At 44.2% G+C, this 7,801-nt stretch overlaps 1 pseudogene; it reads right to left on the bottom strand.

The window, feature by feature from the left end:
• Positions 1–1,750: 1,750 nt before the first annotated feature.
• On the bottom strand, positions 1,751–7,028 carry LOC142910735 (putative RNA-binding protein 46 pseudogene; annotated as a pseudogene).
• Positions 7,029–7,801: the final 773 nt, after the last annotated feature.

Genomic DNA, 7,801 nt, shown 5'->3' with positions numbered 1-7,801 from the left:
GAAACCCGCAAAACGTAAAAAGCTATTGAATGCATGGCTGTGTGTGCTGCTTTGCATTGTCGTAGCTACGTATGCAGTCTGCAAGTTTTTTTTAATGTGGGCACGTGCAAATATTGTCTGGGTACATGAAAATATTTCTTTGAAAATGTGTCCTAGATAGTATATTTGTAAGTGTGTGGGTTAATAAAAGTAGAATTTAAACATTAGCACAATGTAGATTTGTATATTGTAGGGTAGAAATGTCTTTATGATCTAATATTGGTTTAATACAATTTATATTTTTAATTAGAATACTTTGCAATGCAATAGACTAAATATAATGCTTGTGTTTTTAAAGAAAATAATATATATTCTTAGCTCTTTCGGTAAAGTCATGTTGAATTACTGCAGTCACGAAAGCTTCAAATCAGAAAATAATATATTTACCAGGATTAAAGTTGAGCGAAATATGTAATAAAATCTGAGGCTTGGAGAATTGCATGCTGGGAATTAAATTGAGACATTGGGAACGTTGGTAATGATCAGGAAAATGCCCTAACAAAACAGGGAAGTCTGAAATATGTTGGCGTGTAATTCATCAAATTAAATCCAAAGAGGAGGGAAAGAAGGATCCCAAGCATGCGACACTCAGAACCAAAAGTGGTAGAGACTCGGCCGAGAGAGTGGAGAGAGAGAGAGAGAGGAAGAGACTTTTCAGGACTTTATTTCCACTAAAAAAGTAACAAAAAAACATTACGGGAAAAAAACACCTAAATTCAAAATCAATAAAACATCAAACTCTTAACAGCGGTATGTGCATGAAATACAAATGGCACCGGGATAGAGGCTGTGGAAACGAGGCGGTGCACGGACATCTCCGTGTGCAGCAAAGTTGTTCAAGGGTTTTTCAATTTTATAAAGAATCAAATGTTTTGACATCAGAATGCGATGTGCACAATATATATTTTTCTCCCCTACATTTTCAAAACGAAATGGCGTTGACATGTCAAACACCTGAATTCGTTATTTCTTCAAGGATTCTGTTGTCGTAGCTACGTATGCAGTCTGCAAGTTTTTTATGTGGCCACGTGCAAATATTGTCTGGGTACATGAAAATATTTCTTTGAAAATGTGTCCTAGACACTATATTTGTAAGTTAATAAAAGTAGAATTGAAAAATTAGCACAATGTAGATTTGTATATTGTAGGTTAGAAATATATTTATCATAGCGATGATCTAATATTGGTTTAATACAATTTATATTTTTACTTAGAAGACTTTAGCCATGCAATAGACTAAATATAATGCTTGTGTTTTTAAAGAAAATAATATATTTACCAGGATTAAAGTTGTGCGAAATATGTTAGTAAATCTGAGGCTGGGAGAATTGCATGCTGGGAATTAAATTGAGACAGAAAGGGGTTAATGCATGCCTTGCAGAGCAGGCGCACGTTACAGAGATTATTGACAAAACAGAATGCGATGTGAACAATATATATTTTTCTCCGCTACATTTTCAAAACGAAATGGCGTCGACATGTCAAACACCTGAATTCGTTTTTTTCTTCAAGGATTCTGTTGTCGGTTTTCATTAAAGTGCAATGACAGGGTGACACCTGCTGACATCACAGGGTGACACCTGCTGACATCACAGGGTGACACCTGCTGACATCACAGGGTGACACCTGCTGACATCACAGGGTGACACCTGCTGACATCACAGGGTGACACCTGCTGACATCACAGGGTGACACCTGCTGACATGACAGGGTGACACCCGCTGGCCTGGCAAGGGCTTCACGGGTACGGCCACAGAGGTAACAACCAATCAGGGAAGGAGGCGCATCTGGGGCAAAGGCAACAGGTGGGGCTAGCCGAGTTACTCCGGTAACCTTTGCGAAAGGTTCCACGAGAGGGTGTGGCCGGAGGCGGGGCCTAGCCACGCCTCTGGCCACATTCTCAGAGGATTCGCCTTGCTGAGGATGTTGTAGGCGAGCTGACATGCAACCTCCCGTGCTCCCTCCTCGCTGGAGCTCAGAAATTCGGGGAAGATGTCGGCGCCTTCTCCCACCCCGGGAATCGACATCTTATAGAGGAGGCCCGCGGGTATCCCGGGCTCCGAGTGAGCGTGCAGCTCGAAGATTGGGTAGCTGATGCCGGCGGTCCGGCACAGCATCCGCAGCCGCACCTCCCACGACAGCATGGCCGCCTCCGGCAGCGCCTCGAGAGCTACGGGCATGGGCCGCAGCTGGTGAGGTACCCACCACAGCCACGTGCGTGCCCCCCAGCCCTCAAACAGGCTGTGTGCGGCTTTGCCGGTGCCCGTGCACTCCGGCTGCAGCAGGTCTGGCACGGCCGCCTCCATCTCCACCGCCGGGGCCGGAGCCACCCGTTCCGGGATGGCCCAGTCCACCTTGATGGTCCGGCCCCATAGCTGCAAGTTGATTCGAAGGAGCTTCTTCCTGGCCATGGCGGCCGCGTGATGGCTCCCGTACTCGATGAACGCGTAGCCTCGGTTGAGGGTTTTGTCCCAGCAACAGACGCTCATCGTGACATCCACCACGCCCTCCGTGGCACCGCTCATCGCCATCATCACCTCCGCTAGCTTCTTGTCCTCTGGCAGCCCCCCAATGAAGAGGTGGCGATTGTCCACGCTGAAGCGGACTCCAATGCGGCGTCCGGGACGGATCTCGAACTTGTTGAGTTTCTTGACGGCATCCGTGGCTTCGGCGCGCGTGGCGTAGGTAGCGAACGCATAGCCGTGGTTCTCTCCGCTATGCTCCATCATGAGGTGGAGCTGGTAGAGATTCCCCACCGTCTCCAGCACGGGCACCAGCTCATCCTCGTAGAGGTCGCGCGGGATCCCAGCCAGAAACACCTCACAGCCACGGGCGGGAGGGGGCCCCTGCCAGTCGGGCGGCGGTCCGAACTTCCTCTGTCCGTTCTCCTGCACAATGTTGTACCCCGTGCGCAACATGAGGTCCAGCAGGACGTTCATGCAGGCCATGCCGAGCACCGGTGGTTTGGCTACTACGGTGGTGCTGGGGCAGCGGCTTGGGGCCCGGTGGAGCCCTTGTCACTCCGCGCGGTCGCCTCGTGCCGACAAAATCACGGGGGGAATCAGCTCCTGAAAAGCCAAATCCCCGGCAGGAACTCGCTCGGCCCAAACCTACAGGCCAGCAGTGAAGAGAGGAAGAGAGAGAGTGGAGACGGATGGAGAAAGAGAGACGCGTTTGTTCGGTCCATGGGCCTAAATGTGACGTTAGCGTAGCCTGTGCAGTATGCATACAGCGCTTTGTCAATCCACTGCTGGATGAAGCCCTCCCCCACATTGCGCAGAGGAGACAGGAAACACAAACTCACACGGTTCCCGGCATGCGTTTGTTTGTCCTCGGAAATGTTCACCGAGCGATGATTTTGCGTTTCGAACGGCGCTCACGAGGCGGCGTTTGACTTCGCGCGGTGAACTTCGCCCGTGATGACGTCACTGGGCACGACAGGAGAGGTCGGCACTGACTTTTAGCGCTGTTTTTTTTCTCACCATCCAATAGTCCATGAGACGCTTCAAAATGAGACCGTTTTGCTGGTATCAAAGTATGACAAAATAAGAATAGATTTGATCCTTTTTAGGCAATAAAACGGGTGTTTAGATGTTCAAACACCAAACAGAAACCTTCTTCAATGAATCTTAAGATCTGCTTTATTGCCAGAAAGGATACAACCTATTCTTATTTTTTCATAGCCCATGAGATGTCTCCTTTGTCGGTACCACGTGAGGTGGCCTAAATTGAGCAGTTTCAATTTCTCTACGTGGCCAGTGATAAACAAATGCAATGAGTGAGACTATCAAGTAATTTACTTTCATTTTCCATCCAAATAAATGGGTACGACTGAAGTTTTGCTACCTTAGGTGGTACCAAGTTCTGCTCTGGACCATGAGTGGGCCGTGTAATCAATTGTGGCCAGTTTTCAACAGTGTAAGGTCCCTAACATCAACAGAGCTGTTGTACTACAATTGTGTTCATATTGGATCATCTTTACAACAGAGCAGACATGCAGACAGAGCTAATGCTTTCTAACCCTCATTGTTGAAATGTGAGTTTACTTGCAAATGGAATCACAGTCCCAAATCATGACCGCAGAATGGTTGGAGTGAGTTGTTGGGGAGGGTGGTGGGTCAGGGGTTGAATTGCCATCATCAAAGCAGCACACGCCCCCCACCTTATGAACCACACAGAGTAATCACGCGAGCCAGACGTTGTATAGAAATGAGTATTGTTGTTAGTGTAGCGTTCACCAAAACGATCCAGGATATGTTTTATTTGGTCACGCCATTCATATTCACATATTCATTTTGCTTGTGTTTCAGAGTGGGCCAATTCATCTTTGATCTCATGAAGATGCCAAATCACAAATAGGTTTTGATCAAGTTGTTAAAAGGATACAATTTTTAAATGGATATTTGAAATCAATGGAGTGCATGTTTTACAATTCACGCAGCTCAACGACGAAATAAATAATACCGCATGGTTTTAATTAAGTAAAATATTTTATATATATCAGAATTTATAAATTTGTGTCATGAATTAGGGTGATGAATTTTGCTTTGACCATCTCTTAAATAACCGCATTTATAATTAGAGCTGGGGTATCATCATATTTCTTAAGTCGTTGATCACTCAACCAAATATATCGGTTTCATTACTCGACAAATTGGATAACAATTAGTTTTTTAAAAATTTGTCCGCATATGTGCCACTGGATGGGAGGTTATAGGTGCGGCATAATCAGTTGTATTATGCTGGGCGTGGCTTGTAGGGGGTTTCCTACCTTCGGGAAGCGTGACGCTGAAATGGTCGCTGTTTATTAATCCACCCGAGTTACTGCCAACGCATTCCTCTGGTTAAGGAACATTCACGCAAACTGCGGTCATCCTCGCAGTGCCTTTTGGCTCAGCCACCGAACAAAGACGGTCACTGTATCGCACGCTGTCAGATGTGTTTCTGCAGCCGCCTGGAATACTTTTTATTGCCATATTAGGAAGCCACTGGAGCTATGCACATTGACATCTAGATTTAAAACTCATTTCTTTAGAACTGCTTTTAGTGTTCTTAGCTCTTTCGGTAAAGTCACGTTGAAGGGAAACAATAAAATAATAAAATATGTAAAAAACAATAAAAATTCTCACGACGTTTTGACCATAACACAAACGGTCATCATGATTTTTATTGTTTTATGTATATTTTATTATTTTATTGTTTCCCTTCAACGTGACTTTACCGAAAGAGCTAAGAATATGAATTACTGCAGTCACGAAAGCTTTAAATCAAAATTTAACTGCTTTGTGTTTAGTCTTTCGTCCTTCCCCCACATCTCTGATTGGCACGGTTAACTACCGTACAGCGTGAAAGAAGTTCAACAACATACATGCACACAAAAGTAATAAGTTTAGTCAATTCACTTAATTGACTAATCATATCAGCTCCTAGCTATATTGCACTCTTTGTAGGTGAGTAGGTCGGTAGCTGCGCTGCTGTTGTGACATTGCCTACACGATTAACTCTGAGGTGGCGAATAGCGCGAGTGGTGTGTGTGTGATAATTATACATGACAGTGGTGTAGCTTGTACAGAATAAGTTGACACGATTTTTAATTTAGAGAGCATCTACATGCAACCGAATCTCACGACGCTATACCACAACAGACGCGTGCACCTAACCGGTAACAACGAGGCGTGATATTTGTCCGGTATTTTAAGAGAGAGACGGCCATAGGCAGAAAAGAGGAAATGTATTTAGCTTGGACGTGGACAGATCGTTGAGGGAAGTAAGTTCCAGATCTTGGAGGCAGCAAGAGGAGAAGGCGATACTCTTTGGTTCTATTCGGTAAAGTCACGTAAAAAAACAACACAAAAAAGAAAAAAATCACGTTTCGGCCACAACACAAATGGCCTTCATCAGGTGAAGGGACCGTGCTGTCATGAGGACAGCGTTGGAGTGAAAACAGCCAATGTGTGTTATTGTGATTATATGCTACGTTAGTAATCCGTTAATTAGTATGTGTTTCCCCAATAAGGAATTGTAATATGTATGATTTAATAATACGCTTCCAAGCCGCACTAAGCCTGTAGCTGTCCGAGCGATTAAAGTTATTTCTATTCCTCTCAATTTCAATGGATTTTCTAATTAGTCTTTGCCAGTAATAATTAGTTTTACACAACACTTCAACGTTATCAAAATCAATTGAGTGTCCTTGTTGACAAGCATGTTCTGCCACTGCCGACAGTTGTGTTTGAGATAATTTAATATTTCTTTGATGTTCTTTTAGTCTTATGCTGATGTTACGTCCCGTCTGTCTAATATAGCATCTGCCACATAAACAATTAATCCGATATACACCTTCTGTTGATAATTTAGGTAATGCGTCTTTAGTGCAAGATACTAGTTTTTGAATTTTGTGTACTGTACCAAATCTTACTGTAATGTTTTGCTTTTGCAAAACACGAGCTAATTTTCAGTTACTCCTGAGATATATGGAATTTTTATTGTTTTAACAATCTGGTCGCTTTCAGCAGTATTGCTTTGCGATCGTGATTTGGCATTCAGTGCTCTGTTAATTTGAGCATTATTGTAGCCATTCTGTCGTAGTGCGTCTTTAACGTGTTTAATCTCTCTCACTAGACTCTGACCATCTGACACTGTTTTAGCCCGATGTATGAGCGTCTTGATAAGAGAAGATTTCTGAGCTGGATGATGATGTGATTCTGCATTCAGATAGGCATCAGTGTGCGTTTGCTTTCTGTAAACGCTGTGTGTTATTTTACCGTTTAGGCCATGTCCAAGCGTCTTATAACGAGATCAAACCGGTCCGAGATTACGCCAACCTTGCTAATCGAAGGTGGGATATCTCAACACGTGTGTGTGTGCATACATCAAGGCCGTAGCCATGGAGAAAAAAAATAATCTAAATTTTAAAACGAATTTCCTGCTTAAAAATATTTTTTAAAAATTCACTAACACGAGTGTGGATCTAAACGCGATTCCGTAGTTTCGATTCATTCCCCGACTCGTTCCATCAGAATCGATATTCACCTTCACCGTAAAAAAATTAGATTCTCTCCATTCTAAGAACGCATTGACAAACGATTCATAGAATCGATCATCCATGCCTACCGCCCTCTTTGTTGAACAGCGGCTAAATCGTATTGAGCTATAATTAGGAATCGAATCGGCTATGATGCGATCTGCGCGGCTTAGCCAATAGGAGCGCACGTTGCTCGGAGGCACCGTCCAATCGGAGGAGGCGATGGTTTGGGGTGGCTGGGTGCCACTTGGACCAATCAGGAGGGCTTCAGGTTGTTCCTTCCACCCTCAACACGAGGTGCACCTAGCCTGGCACCGGCTTCACTGCTACACGGATACATCACTACAGCAGGTGTACCTAGCCTGGCACCGGCTTCACTGCTACACTGCTACATCACTAAAGCAGGTGCACCTAGCCTGGCACCGGCTTCACTGCTACACGGATACATCACTACAGCAGGTGCACCTAGCCTGGCACCGGCTTCACTGCTACACGTATACATCACTAGTGTATAGTAATGTGTAGTGTATAGTAATGTATAGTGTGTAGTGTATAGTAATGTGTAGTGTAGTGTATAGTAATGGATAGTGTATAGTAATGTATAGTGTAGTGTGTAGTGTATAGTAATGTATAGTGTAGTGTATAGTGTATGGTAATGTGTAGTGTATAGTAATGTATAGTGTAGTGTATAGTAATGTATAGTGTAGTGTATGGTAATGTGTAGTGTATAGTAATGTA

Source organism: Petromyzon marinus, unplaced genomic scaffold (assembly GCF_048934315.1).
Source record: "Petromyzon marinus isolate PM22_M1 ecotype Great Lakes invasive population unplaced genomic scaffold, UKy_Petmar_22M1.pri1.0 PM_G_Scaffold_15, whole genome shotgun sequence".
Classification (NCBI taxonomy): Eukaryota; Metazoa; Chordata; class Hyperoartia; order Petromyzontiformes; family Petromyzontidae; genus Petromyzon; species Petromyzon marinus.
This window is presented reverse-complemented; position numbering and strand designations above follow the sequence as displayed.